General features: G+C 33.0%; 1 long non-coding RNA gene across 1 annotated transcript; it reads right to left on the reverse strand.

Moving 5' to 3' along the window:
* Positions 1-12,593: 12,593 nt before the first annotated feature.
* LOC136064380 (uncharacterized) lies at positions 12,594-15,344 on the reverse strand. Its single transcript, XR_010626006.1, has 2 exons — positions 15,145-15,344; positions 12,594-12,812 (listed from the first exon to the last, which is right to left on the reverse strand). It is a non-coding gene; the product is annotated as an uncharacterized LOC136064380 (long non-coding RNA).
* Positions 15,345-15,570: the final 226 nt, after the last annotated feature.

The raw sequence follows: 15,570 nt of genomic DNA on the forward strand, positions 1-15,570 counted from the left end.
AAACATATTTATAATATGTTTTTTACTACTATATAACATATTATGTAGTATGTAAAGAAAACTTAATCATCACTTTTTAATTTAGCCCCTTCAAATATAATTCTTTGGCTTTGCACTGTTCATCTATTTATATAAAAAAAGAAAAAGAAAAAGAAACATATTACTATTTTAACATAATGGTATTGAGCAATTATCACATAACCAACGCTATAGATGCCAAAAATTCTAATCCATTATTTATTTTATAAAATTAAAAAAAATTGAATTACAAAATTATTCAGTCTAAGTTTGTTTGTTTGTTTTTTATTTTTTTTTTCAATTTCATTCCTAAATTTTCTTTTCTTTCTCAATTTAGCGCATCAATTGTAGTTCTTTTAGTCTCATTAGTTTTTTTTTTTAGTCTCATTAGTTAATTATTAGACTATTAATATCTTTTAAAATTTTACAGAGTATTTAATTATAACATATTATTTTTTTTATTAAAAAAACCAATTCTTATCAAACACTTTACCCCTTTTATTGTCACTCCCATGCATGGATCGACTTGGATTAGGATGTATAGGGCAGATGTTGCGTTCTTGGGTAGAGCTGATGCTAGAGGGTTCCATGATGACTTTATAGACGAAGTTGGTGGCACGATCCAGGGAGCTTTAGGGTACAAAGGAAGCTGAAGAGCATGATCCGCCGATAATGCTATCTCCATTGTTATGTTGTTGTTGAGGGTTTAGTTTTGGATTGCATTTTTCCTTTTGGTTTCATTAGTAGACCACATTTTATTTATAAAAAAATTCAGGTATGTTGATGGGAATGGTGTTCACGGGGTGATTTGTAGGCTGTAACTAGTTTTTTTTTTTTTTTTTTTTTTTTTTTTTTTTTTTTTTTTTTTCATTTTTTAAATTAGTAATTTGTTATATTTTTTAAAAATTATTTTATGGAAGAAATAATTTCTCAACACTTTAGAAACGAAAAGAAAAAAAAAATCAATATTATGCTGTGTTAAACCCTTTAATTTGACAGAATTAAACGGAAGAACTATACTGAACATTTTTCAGCCAAAAAAGAAAAAGAAAAAGAAAAGATAAAAAAGAAAAAAAGAAAGTTGAAGCCTGAAGGACAAAGTGAAAAAAAAAGGAAAAAGAAAAAAAGAAGAAAGTAAAACAGGTATACATGGACGGAAAAGATTCACATGGGCCGCACACGGGCTGGCATGAAATGTTATTCACCTATTCTGGGCTTGGGCTGCCAAGAGTACAATACCTTCTTAACAGATTGATGGAGGGAAAGAGGATCTGTTAAAAAAACACTTGGGTTATACAAAGGGCATGTCCATTATGAGACATTTGAGCTTATTAGACCTGTCTTTCCAAAAAAATATGTTTTTCTTTACAGGCTGAATAGATACAAAATCCTGATTTTTTTTTTAATATATATTTTTTATTTTAAACTTAATAAGAATATTATGAGTGTATACAAAGGGTCATGTTCTCTGTTATCATAGAACAAAGTGTAATACATAGTTCAAATTAGTTCAATTGATAAAATTTTATGTTGTTGAATAAGTGACTTATATTTTAATCTTACTTCACATGCAGATTGGCCCTAGGTCTAGGTCATATAAACTATTTCCTAGAGCCCCCTACTAGAGAAAGGCCCCTAAATTTGGGGGAAAAATTTAAATATTTTTAAAAGAATTAGAGATGTTAAAAAAAAAAAAAGTTTTGCATTCTTTCCTCACTCTTTAAAAAGACCAAAGAATTGAGTAATGCTACAAATAAGACAAATTTAAACACTTAAGTTTTACAAATGAGAAATGATATATCTACAATATTATTACTATACTTTCATAACAAATTCTAAGTTGCAGGTTTTTACCTAGCTGTTACTGCCTTATTAGTGGGTAAAAAAATAATTTCAGCAGTAAGTTCAAATTATAATTAGTAACAACTTACAATTTATGATTTGTTGTGAAAATTTTGTAAAAAATGTTGTGAACATAGAGCACTTCTCTTTACAAATAGATATGTCACTAATCACAAAGTAATTCAAATGCTAGAGATATTATAAATTTTACTACATAGCCTATACAAATTGATGTGACAATGAATATGATTGATGAATTTCATCAATCTATTAAATGCATTTTTAAATTACTTTTTGTGATTGGTTATATATCTTTGTAAGTTTCATGTTGTATAATTTATAATATCCATAGTATCATTCATTCAAATACTTCTTGAATTAATTTTTTTTTAAAAGAAAATTTTATATATGAGATTGTTTATATTAGGACATGATGGAAATTGAACATTATGGTGTCGTATAAAGTTTCCCTAAATGGCTGCGGTACTGTTATTATTTTTTCATTATTTTTTTTTATAGGATTACTCTTATTGTTTTAATATTAGGGTAAGTTTGGGATCAGTTTTTAATTTTAACTTTTAACTTTTAATTTTATGTACAGTTTTTTAAAATATCACTTTTTCTCACTTTTTTCAAGGTATAAGTATACTTTATCATACTTTCAACAAAAAGTTTTTAGCAAAAAGTTAGGTAATTTTTTTTTTTTTTTTTTTAAGGAAAAGATAAGTTGTTATTAAATGAACAAATACATCTCCCTCTTTTTTACGAAAGAAAAAAAATAAAAACTACTTCAACCACGAGTTACACCCACAATGAGTCATGAACCTTGGCCATTTCATCATGACTCAGAACAACCACCCGCAAAGCCTATTGTTTCACAAGAAACCCCTCTATTGTTGGTACTTGTCAAAAAACCCTTTGGCAATGATTTATTTCTAATAGGCCAAAAATATATTGACCCCTTGTGATAAATTAATTGATTAATTAGTAAAGTTTATTAATTAATTAAATTAATATGCAATTGTACGTGGTAGCACAAACAAATCACCAATTAACTAAAATATGCAGCGGAAAATAAATTGGTACGGTGATTTGTTCACGAATGGGAAAATCTACATGGCAAAAACTCCACCGGGTGATTTTAAGGTCACCACTCCCGAGAATCCACTATTATCACAACAAGTGGTTATAAGTAAATGAATCCTAGTACCTTATACCAACCTACAATTGAACTTTTACCCTAATACCCAATTGGACTTGTTCTGTAGTGACAATCTCTCATTTTCAATGCACGGCTCCTAGTATGTGACTAATCAATTATGCGGATCTTAATACGCAACTTGATCACCAACTTGAGAAGGATGTTGGCCGCAAGGTTTTTCAGTTCATCTAGACGATGAAGATTATGAAGTTGCTTGGTCACAAAATCCTATGGTGTACAAACATAGCAGCTTTTTGAAGAATTAGGGCAAACTAGGTTTTCAATCACACTCTTCTTCACACTTGTGAAATTGTGCTCTTGTGCAACTTATGTCACATTTTTCAATCCTTAAAATAATCCTTATATATGTTTAAGGTTGTGAGAAAAGAAAGCTCAAACATACATTCACGGATTGGATGAAACTTAGCTTGAAAAACTGAACTTCGTTGACCTCGACCGATACCTTATCTATTGAGCTAGCTGTTGAGTCATGGGCTTTAGCAGCTTTTAAATCACGATAGATGCTAGCTGTCGAGTTTTAAAATTCAGCATTTCATTCCTTGATTCTTGGATAAACTTGCATGGCTTTAACACTTGAACTTGAAATCTTGTTTCTTGAAGCATTAAACACATCCTAGATCTACCCAATTACAAGTAAAGTGAGTTTTGTCAAAAAATTAGCCAACTACATAAAATAGTGACATATGTTCCTAACAATGAATCACATATGTTCTAACAATCTCCCCCTTTGGTAATTCATGACAAAACCATAATAAACAAATGAGATATGAGAGAAGTCATAAATCATTCAACTCATATTCACTTGTTGAATACAATAAAATCTATCCTAACATAAACTCTTGAAAAACTTTGCAAGAAGAGAATTTATGGCAAGAAGACTTTGACAACCTATATTTCTGAAACACTTTAAACAAAACTTATCAAGGCATCTGTTAGGACATATGTGGATCATGCTAGGAACATATGTCAATATTTTATGTAGTTGGCTAATCCTTTGACAAAACGCACTTTACTTGTATTTAGGTAGATCTAGGATGTATTTAATACTTCAAGGAACAAGAGTTCAAGTCTAGTATTGAAACCATGCAAATCTGTCCAAGAAACAAGTGAAGAAGTGCTAATTTTTTAAAGCTCGATAGCTGCTCGACACCTCTCAACAGCTAGGCTATCTATCAAGCTTTTCAGCTTCTTTTTATCGCAATCTCGACACCTCTTAATAGCTAGGTTGATTGATCGAGCAACTTTCTGTCCCTTCAATAGCTCTTCGATAGCCCTCAATTGCTCGCAACAGATAGACTTGACACCTCTCGATCGATCGAGCTTTACAAAATTTAGATTTTCAAATCTGATTTTCGGCCCATGCTGACATGTATGTATAGGGTTTTTTTTCTCATAACCCCAGACATATATAAGGCTTATTTTAGAGGCCGTCACATAAGAGAATACAAGTAGAATATATGCAAAAGGTGACCGGTGCTTTATTCTCTCTGAAAAAAGTTACTGCGTCTTTGCGCCTTAGGGTTTTGTAACTAAGTGCTTCTTGATCTTCATTGTTGATGAAGTGAAGAACTTTGTAGCCAACGTTCTTCTTCCTTAAGTTGGTGAGTGAGTCACATACTGGGATTTCTTGCAAAGGAGTTAGTCACGTACTAGGATCCGTGCATCAAAAGGGTGGCGTTCACATATTGAAGAGTTCAGAGGTTCTAAAGCGGTAGAAGATTTTTGCTGTAAGTTCATCTACAGGGATTGTAGAGTCTAGGGACAAAAGTTTTGTACTAGATTTGAAACTTCTTTTTACTATAGTGGATTGCTTTTCGGGAAGGTTTCCCCCTAAATTTTTTACTGTGAAACTAGTTTGTTTCATTAGTTTTCTTGGGTCATCATATCTTGTCTTACTTATTTTTCCATTGCATGATTTTGACATGATATTGATGTTTTGGAAGTGGTCGGAAACGGGAACGAGAACAGAAAAATGGTGTAAAATCCTCGTGATAGCTGAAAAGAAGATAAGCTTATCACGGGTCGTCGTATCTCTATATACATCTGTGATAGACAGAATAAAATGAGAGCAAAAACCGAGCACGGGGCTCGGTAATAGAGTTATAATGAGAAAAAGGATGCAAAACAAAGGTCATAACCATGTTAAGAAAACGAGGACCTTTAGCAAAGGCTGAACAAGGAGTGAATTGATGCTCACCCCAATCAGAGGGACGCTCACAAAAGCTGACATAAGCTCGTCTTTGGACACAATCCTCAGTCGCTCATAACGGGGTAGTCAAGATGCTCTACTCTCGAGACACGGAGCACATCGGATACAATATCCGGTGTGACCACAATGCGCGTACCTTGAACGCAAGTAGCAAAAAGAGGTACTGAATAATCAAATCGATCCATGTTGGAGTAGAATTCTTGGAGAAGCACGGATGGACAAATGAACAGGACGTCACATAGTAACTCCCAACCCTTACTGTGAATGACAGTGGGTAGGTCAGTGTCAAAGAAGTCCGACAAAATGACTTGGTATTCTGAATGAACACCTCATCTATAAAAGTTCTCAAAGAAGTCCGATTTGGCTTTCTCATCACAGAACCGAACGTGAGAGGGAGTGGGGTCAAAAGAAGTAAATGCCCCAGAATGAAGAGGGTTCTAGGATGGAGTAGACTTACGTTTAAGTGCCATGACACAACTAAAATAAACAAGAGAGAGAGAGGGAGAAAGAGAAACACACAGAAAAGCACAAATACAATCAATATATAAGAATATAGAGAATGTAAGGTACATATGCATGAAAATGTATGAGCATGTGATATGCAATAGTAAAGACATCATGGGCTTAGCCCAATCTAATCCTACCAACACATAACATTGCAACAAATATAACACACATCTATAATGCATGAAAGTATTGTTATAATGCAAGTGAGATGCAATGCATGATGTTTTCAAACTTATTAAAGCAAAACCCAACCCAAAAATTTTTGCAAAAACTTCATCAATTTTGAAAAAACCCCAAAAATTTTCAAAAACCCAAAAACCTAGGTCTAATGCATGAAATGCATGAAGAATGAAGGATTTAGGAACCTTACCAGTGAAGAAACACTTGATCTAGGCCGAAAATCAACTGAGGATGAAGTTTTGAGTAAGAGAGAGGTGTTTTGGGAGGTGAAGAAGTGAGGGCTATCGAGAGAGATCAAAGAGAAATGAATTTGAAATAGGATTTCATGATTCTCAACAAATCGAGAAGTGTTGAGTTTTAAAGGCATGAAGAGGTACAACTATCGAGAAGTTGTCCAGAGGTGTCCATAGCAAAACAAGCTCGATGGATCGAGGAGCTATTGAGGAGGCAGAAACTTTCTTGATGGATCGAGGAGCTATTGAGAAGCTGTCGAGATTGCAATAAAAAGAAGCTGAAGAGCTCAATAGATAAGCTAGGTGTCGAGGAGCTATCGAGTTTGCTTAAAAACAGTTTTTCAAGAAGAGAAAAACACAGACATGAATGCAATCAAATATTCAACTGAATCAAGGATCCAAACATCATTTTAATCTCTCAAAAATATCTCTCAACACTACAAAAAAAGAGTTTACTAGTGAGGGTAAAATACTCTCACAAAAATTCAAATATCGTCGCAAAAGGTTATTAGCAAGGGCATATGGCCCTTGAAGGCTGTTGTATTTGCTTTTGTTGCTAAAAGAGATTTTGCGATCATACCTTTGTAAATAAATAATTTATGAAGGCAATTCACTGTCGTTATTGAACAAATTTGTCCTCAGAAATATATTATCAAATGACGAGAAAAGTCGACAACTTAATTTAACGAGGGAAAAAAGTCGTTGTTAACAACTATTCGTGAAGACCTTTATACCTTCGCAATTAATTATTTGTGAATTCCAAATTGACGACATACTTTTTAGTGACAAATAATGGTATCGCTAGAATTTATTTGTGAGGGCTTTTAACCCCTTGCAACTTATTTTTAGCGAGGGGAAGCATTCGTCATTAATAACTATTTGTGAGGATCTTATATCCTCGCAATTAGTTATTTACAAATTTCAAATTAATGACAAGACAAATAATGACATCGCTAAAATTTATTTGCAAAGGATTTTAACCCCCTCACAATTAGTTAGAAATAATAGTGACGACATTAAGCTGTCACTTAACATTTTTGCAAGAGTTTAAGGGATGTTGCTATTCTATTATTTGCGAGGGACTTTATCGTCACTATAAAGTTATTTATGACCAAATTTTAATGTCATCAGTGGTAATATTTTATTATTTATTTATTTTTATTTTATTTTATATCATTTTTGTTTAACTATCATGTTACAATAGTACAATAATTACTAAAAATTGATACAATACTCCAATAATTACTAAAAATTGATCCATCGAAAGATAAAGATTCATATAAGTTCAAACTTTAAAATATAAAATATACAAAGAAATCCTGAAATTAAACCTTGTTTTAAACTTAAACAACTAGAATTATGACAAGATCTATATTAGTCTTCCTCTGAGTCACCTTCCAAGTTGTTTTCAACCTCTATGTTATTGTTTGAGTTGTCCTCTTCATCTCTGCTAGTACCATCCTAAAAAAATAAAATAAAATAAACATGACTTAAAATGAAACTATAGGGTCACAATTTGTAGTCCAAACCCAAAAGATATGGGATGTAAGCCCCATGAGCCCAATACAATGAATTTGTAGAGAGTGGGTGAAAGAGTTGGACAATTTGTAAATTAAACAATGACTAATAAGGATTTAAAAGCTGAATGAACACCAAAAACATACTCAGAACTTGGTTAAATTAGTGTTCGAAGAGATTAACTATGAAATGAATTACTGTTTCAGAAAGCAAATACACTTCTTAATGCTACAGTAAATCTTTTTTCCTTCCTCCTCCTTTCCGATATTCTCCAATCCTCCTCTTATGGGAGGTCTTTTACATTATATAGTTTCCTTTCAGACTATCTTGATCATACACTTGTTAATCATCTAAGCCTTTACTTGAGTATATGTCTCATCAGACATTTTCTTTGGCTCTCTATGAATAGTAGTGGTTGAGATTGCACTGTTTAAGGGTCTTCTCCACATAAATGCGGCCATAAAAGTTACTGCAGTGCATTTAATACAGTGGTAGCAGCTTTTCTTTTAGATATTTTTGTATTCTTATCATCTTTATACGTGCATGAAGTTCATCCTTACTATTGGAACTTCCTAGAAGATCACTCAAACCGTCCAGGTATTTGCTTGATCGATTTTGATCATATCTGAGAAGGATACACTCCTCAGACTATATTCCTCTATCCTTTCCTTACGTGATTCTCCACTCTGGGGCCTTTCCCAATCATTTACTCCTCCTCGGACGTACTCACATCTTCAAATAGGGCCAAGACCCAATATATGAATTTGGGCTCTTATCCCCACAGAAACAATCAAAGTGAATTTGTATTTGTATCTGTTAGGTTCTAAAAATTTAGGATTTCATGTATTTAGAGCTCTAATGTGTATTGTTGGCAAACCATGATCAAAACAGGTTGTTTATTCTTGCTTATACTTGCTCAAAGTTGGTTCTTCTATGTAAAGTTAGAATCAAGCTGATGCAAAAGTTACTATACATCTCGGCCTGGCTCGATTGATCGAAGCTTAGGCTCGATCAATCNTGCGTCTTTGCGCTTTAGGGTTTTGTAACTAAGTGCTTCTTGATCTTCATTGTTGATGAAGTGAAGAACTTTGTAGCCAACGTTCTTCTTCCTTAAGTTGGTGAGTGAGTCACATACTGGGATTTCTTGCAAAGGAGTTAGTCACGTACTAGGATCCGTGCATCAAAAGGGTGGCGTTCACATATTGAAGAGTTCAGAGGTTCTAAAGCGGTAGAAGATTTTTGCTGTAAGTTCATCTACAGGGATTGTAGAGTCTAGGGACAAAAGTTTTGTACTAGATTTGAAACTTCTTTTTACTATAGTGGATTGCTTTTCGGGAAGGTTTCCCCCTAAATTTTTTACTGTGAAACTAGTTTGTTTCATTAGTTTTCTTGGGTCATCATATCTTGTCTTACTTATTTTTCCATTGCATGATTTTGACATGATATTGATGTTTGTTTGTTTTAACAAGTTTTATTCATAATAAATCTAATTAACAACTTGGATTTAAAACTTGTTAATTTTATCAACTGGGGTCTAAATTTCCCAACAAGTGGTATCAGAGCGGATTCACTCTGATTGGATTAATTTCCTGAGTGTGATCCTTAACCCTTATTGTCATGGATCGTGGACAATCTCTTTTGATTCCTCTTTTATTTGATGGAACTAATTATGCGTACTGAAAAGTTCATATGAAATTTTTTTTGCAGGCTCTAGGTGAATAGGTATGGCAAGTTGTTGAAGTTGGCAAGATTAAGCCAAAAGAAGGCCGGTGGATTGGGATGATGCAACAATCATAGCGGAAAATTTTAACAGTAGGGCTTTGAATGTTTGTTTTGTGGGGTGACCAATGAAGAATTTAAGAAAATATCATCTACGGAAGTTGCCAAGAAAGCATGAACTATTCTTGAGACCACCTATGAAGGTACCAAGGCAGTAAAGACTATGAAATTTCAAAGACTCACTAGTAGTTTTGAACAAATAAGGATGGAGGAGGATGAAAGCTTTGATGAGTTCTATGCTAAACTCAAGGATATTGTGAATTCTACCTTCAACTTTGGAGAATCTATAGCAGAATCCAAAATTGTTAGGAAAATCCTTAGGTCCTTACTTGAAAGATTCTATGCCAAGATCACTACCATTGAAGAAGCAAAGGACATTGATCAAATTCCTTTAACTGAGCTTGTAGGGAGCCTTCAAACCTATGAGATGGGATTAGGCTTAAGGGAAAAGGTGGAAAGAATAAAAACTTGGCTCTTATGGGTATAGAGAAAGAGCTTGAGGACTTTGCTTACTGTGAATGACAGTGGGTAGGTCAGTGTCAAAGAAGTCCGACAAAATGACTTGGTATTCTGAATGAACACCTCATCTATAAAAGTTCTCAAAGAAGTCCGATTTGGCTTTCTCATCACAGAACCGAACGTGAGAGGGAGTGGGGTCAAAAGAAGTAAATGCCCCAGAATGAAGAGGGTTCTAGGATGGAGTAGACTTACGTTTAAGTGCCATGACACAACTAAAATAAACAAGAGAGAGAGAGGGAGAAAGAGAAACACACAGAAAAGCACAAATACAATCAATATATAAGAATATAGAGAATGTAAGGTACATATGCAAGAAAATGTATGAGCATGTGATATGCAATAGTAAAGACATAATGGGCTTAGCCCAATCTAATCCTACCAACACATAACATTGCAACAAATATAACACACATCTATAATGCATGAAAGTATTGTTATAATGCAAGTGAGATGCAATGCATGATGTTTTCAAACTTATTAAAGCAAAACCCAACCCAAAATTTTTTGCAAAAACTTCATCAATTTTGAAAAAACCCCAAAAATTTTCAAAAACCCAAAATCCTAGGTCTAATGCATGAAATGCATGAAGAATAAAGGATTTAGGAACCTTACCAGTGAAGAAACACTTGATCTAGGCCGAAAATCAACTGAGGATGAAGTTTTGAGTAAGAGAGAGGTGTTTTGGGAGGTGAAGAAGTGAGGGCTATCGAGAGAGATCAAAGAGAAATGAATTTGAAATAGGATTTCATGATTCTCAACAAATCGAGAAGTGTTGAGTTTTAAAGGCATGAAGAGGTACAACTATCGAGAAGTTGTCCAGAGGTGTCCATAGCAAAACAAGCTCGATGGATCGAGGAGCTATTGAGGAGGCAGAAACTTTCTTGATGGATCGAGGAGCTATTGAGAAGCTGTCGAGATTGCAATAAAAAGAAGCTGAAGAGCTCAATAGATAAGCTAGGTGTCGAGGAGCTATCGAGTTTGCTTAAAAACAGTTTTTCAAGAAGAGAAAAACACAGACATGAATGCAATCAAATATTCAACTGAATCAAGGATCCAAACATCATTTTAATCTCTCAAAAATATCTCTCAACACTACAAAAAAAGAGTTTACTAGTGAGGGTAAAATACTCTCACAAAAATTCAAATATCGTCGCAAAAGGTTATTAGCAAGGGCATATGGCCCTTGAAGGCTGTTGTATTTGCTTTTGTTGCTAAAAGAGATTTTGCGATCATACCTTTTTAAATAAATAATTTATGAAGGCAATTCACTGTCGTTATTGAACAAATTTGTCCTCAGAAATATATTATCAAATGACGAGAAAAGTCGACGACTTAATTTAACGAGGGAAAAAAGTCGTTGTTAACAACTATTTGTGAAGACCTTTATACCTTCGCAATTAGTTATTTGTGAATTCCAAATTGACGACATACTTTTTAGTGACAAATAATGGTATCGCTAGAATTTATTTGTGAGGGCTTTTAACCCCTTGCAACTTATTTTTAGCGAGGGGAAGCATTCGTCATTAATAACTATTTGTGAGGATCTTTATATCCTCGCAATTAGTTATTTACAAATTTCAAATTAATGACAAGACAAATAATGACATCGCTAAAATTTATTTGCAAAGGATTTTAACCCCCTCACAATTAGTTAGAAATAATAGTGACGACATTAAGCTGTCACTTAACATTTTTGCAAGAGTTTAAGGGGTGTTGCTATTCTATTATTTGCGAGGGACTTTATCGTCACTATAAAGTTATTTATGACCAAATTTTTATGTCATCAGTGGTAATATTTTATTATTTATTTATTTTTATTTTATTTTATATCATTTTTGTTTAACTATCATGTTACAATAGTACAATAATTACTAAAAATTGATACAATACTCCAATAATTACTAAAAATTGATCCATCGAAAGATAAAGATTCATATAAGTTCAAACTTTAAAATATAAAATATACAAAGAAATCCTGAAATTAAACCTTGTTTTAAACTTAAACAACTAGAATTATGACAAGATCTATATTAGTCTTCCTCTGAGTCACCTTCCAAGTTGTTTTCAAATTATTTGTGAATTCCAAATTGACGACATACTTTTTAGTGACAAATAATGGTATCGCTAGAATTTATTTGTGAGGGCTTTTAACCCCTTGCAACTTATTTTTAGCGAGGGGAAGCATTCGTCATTAATAACTATTTGTGAGGATCTTTATATCCTCGCAATTAGTTATTTACAAATTTCAAATTAATGACAAGACAAATAATGACATCGCTAAAATTTATTTGCAAAGGATTTTAACCCCCTCACAATTAGTTAGAAATAATAGTGACGACATTAAGCTGTCACTTAACATTTTTGCAAGAGTTTAAGGGGTGTTGCTATTCTATTATTTGCGAGGGACTTTATCGTCACTATAAAGTTATTTATGACCAAATTTTTATGTCATCAGTGGTAATATTTTATTATTTATTTATTTTTATTTTATTTTATATCATTTTTGTTTAACTATCATGTTACAATAGTACAATAATTACTAAAAATTGATACAATACTCCAATAATTACTAAAAATTGATCCATCGAAAGATAAAGATTCATATAAGTTCAAACTTTAAAATATAAAATATACAAAGAAATCCTGAAATTAAACCTTGTTTTAAACTTAAACAACTAGAATTATGACAAGATCTATATTAGTCTTCCTCTGAGTCACCTTCCAAGTTGTTTTCAACCTCTATGTTATTGTTTGAGTTGTCCTCTTCATCTCTGCTAGTACCATCCTAAAAAAATAAAATAAAATAAACATGACTTAAAATGAAACTATAGGGTCACAATTTGTAGTCCAAACCCAAAAGATATGGGATGTAAGCCCCATGAGCCCAATACAATGAATTTGTAGAGAGTGGGTGAAAGAGTTGGACAATTTGTAAATTAAACAATGACTAATAAGGATTTAAAAGCTGAATGAACACCAAAAACATACTCAGAACTTGGTTAAATTAGTGTTCGAAGAGATTAACTATGAAATGAATTACTGTTTCAGAAAGCAAATACACTTCTTAATGCTACAGTAAATCTTTTTTCCTTCCTCCTCCTTTCCGATATTCTCCAATCCTCCTCTTATGGGAGGTCTTTTACATTATATAGTTTCCTTTCAGACTATCTTGATTATACACTTGTTAATCATCTAAGCCTTTACTTGAGTATATGTCTCATCAGGCATTTTCTTTGGCTCTCTATGAATGGTAGTGGTTGAGATTGCACTGTTTAGGGGTCTTCTCCACATAAATGCGGCCATAAAAGTTACTGCAGTGCATTTAATACAGTGGTAGCAGCTTTTCTTTTAGATATTTCTGTATTCTTATCATCTTTATACGTGCATGAAGTTCATCCTTACTGTTGGAACTTCCTAGAAGATCACTCAAACCGTCCAGGTATTTGCTTGATCGATTTTGATCATATCTGAGAAGGATACACTCCTCAGACTATATTCCTCTATCCTTTCCTTACGTGATTCTCCACTCTAGGGTCTTTCCCAATCATTTACTCCTCCTCGGACGTACTCACATCTTCAAATAGGGCCAAGACCCAATATATGAATTTGGGCTCTTATCCCCACAGAAACAATCAAAGTGAATTTGTATTTGTATCTGTTAGGTTCTAAAAATTTAGGATTTCATGTATTTAGAACTCTAATGTGTATTGTTGGCAAACCATGATCAAAACAGGTTGTTTATTCTTGCTTATACTTGCTCAAAGTTGGTTCTTCTATGTAAAGTTAGAATCAAGCTGATGCAGAAGTTACTATACATCTCGGCCTGGCTCGATTGATCGAAGCTTAGGCTCGATCAATCGAAAATCGGGCAGATGCGTTTTTTTTCTGCAGATTTCCAACTTAGCCCTAACTCCAAAAATGTTTAGGGTTTTATGTTTTTGCTCTAGGTATATAAGGCAAACCCTAGCCATGTTTTAGAGGTTGCTCATATTGCTGTTTGTGTGAATCTCTAGCGAGATCTGTGAGGAGTTTTCCTTTACACAAGCTTAGGATTATCAAGAAGGAGATTTCTTCAAGAATTTGATGATCATTCAGTTGCTACCATAAGAGCTTAAAGATACACAAGTGGGTGTGCTTGTACTTGCTGGAGAATCCAAGAAAGAAGGAGTCTGTGGTCTTGAAGCTTGCATGTGGTCGTGTCAGTAAGTTTCTACTGGTGGGTAGCAATATAATGTTAGTGGTCTAAATTCTATTGTAAAACTTCAATTCTTTCTACAGTGGATTTATGTTTACCTTGAGGATAGTTAGGTTAAATCCTCCCCAGGTTTTTTACCAATTTGTTTTCCTAAGTGATCATATTATTGTGTTATTTATATTTTCACTGCTATACATGATATGATTGTTTGATTGTGATAATCTAGATCTGAAATTTGGATTAATTAATAACTTGGCTTATTAACTAGGTTAATCCGGTTGTATTTTAAGAGGTCTAAAAACATATAGTATCAAAGTTTCAATAAATAAGTACACATATACCATATCAAATCTAATCATATAATAATATATCATATACAACAGTAAATTCATTATGGTCTCAGATAAGCTATAAGCAAAGAAAGTTGTATTGCAACTTACCTTTTCACTAAAGAGGTTTTGAGATTGGTTAAAAAGTTAGGTTTTCTATTCACTGCTTTGTATGTAAAACAGTGTGCAGCATCCCTACAGACTGCTTATGGAGGCATAAAGTGACCACATGAGCAGTTACCAGTTCCAGTATCCCTAAATCGCTCAAGGTAACTTTTATTTATTTATTTATAATTTAACAATAAAAATAACTTAATTTGATTACTTAAACCACTATCAAAATTAAATATAAATTAAAATAATATAACAATTGTGAAAAACATAAACCACAAAACACATATGATACACAAAATTAAATACAAAACCTATACATTGTTATCAAAACAGTAGATAGTGTCATAGTCCTATTATCATTTATCAAAACTAAATATAAAATAATATAATATTAAAATAGATGCAAACTATGAACCACAACAAACCAATAGAAAGTTGTAGAAGATCCAAGAGGCAAAAGCATAAGTTTAAGATTGTACCGTAGTAGCTGGATCTATGTTAGATTGTTGTGGTATGGCCATCGACTGCAACTTTTGTGCAAACTTCTCATCAAGCTTTTCCACAACTTTTGCAAGTTTGGAATCCATTTCCTCTCTAAGACGTGCCTCCAAATCTTCTTTTTCTTTTGTAAAATCTTCTTTGCAACATTTGCTACAACCTTTACCAGATGAAGTTAAGCTGTACATATCCTTAGCCCTAATACCTATCTCCATGCCAAGAATATGACCATGACTTGGTTCACCAACCACTTCACGAAAGGCCTGATAATCATTTGTTGTAGTACCTTCAGAAACAACTTTGGCCTTTATGGCATCCATTTTTTCCTACACATAAATAAAAACCACGTGGATCATTAAAATAAATAAACAAAAATAACCAATTCATAGTTACTACAAAATTAACAA

The sequence above is a fragment of the Quercus suber genome, unplaced genomic scaffold (assembly GCF_002906115.3).
Source record: "Quercus suber isolate HL8 unplaced genomic scaffold, Cork oak 2.0 scaffold_677, whole genome shotgun sequence".
Classification (NCBI taxonomy): domain Eukaryota; kingdom Viridiplantae; phylum Streptophyta; class Magnoliopsida; order Fagales; family Fagaceae; genus Quercus; species Quercus suber.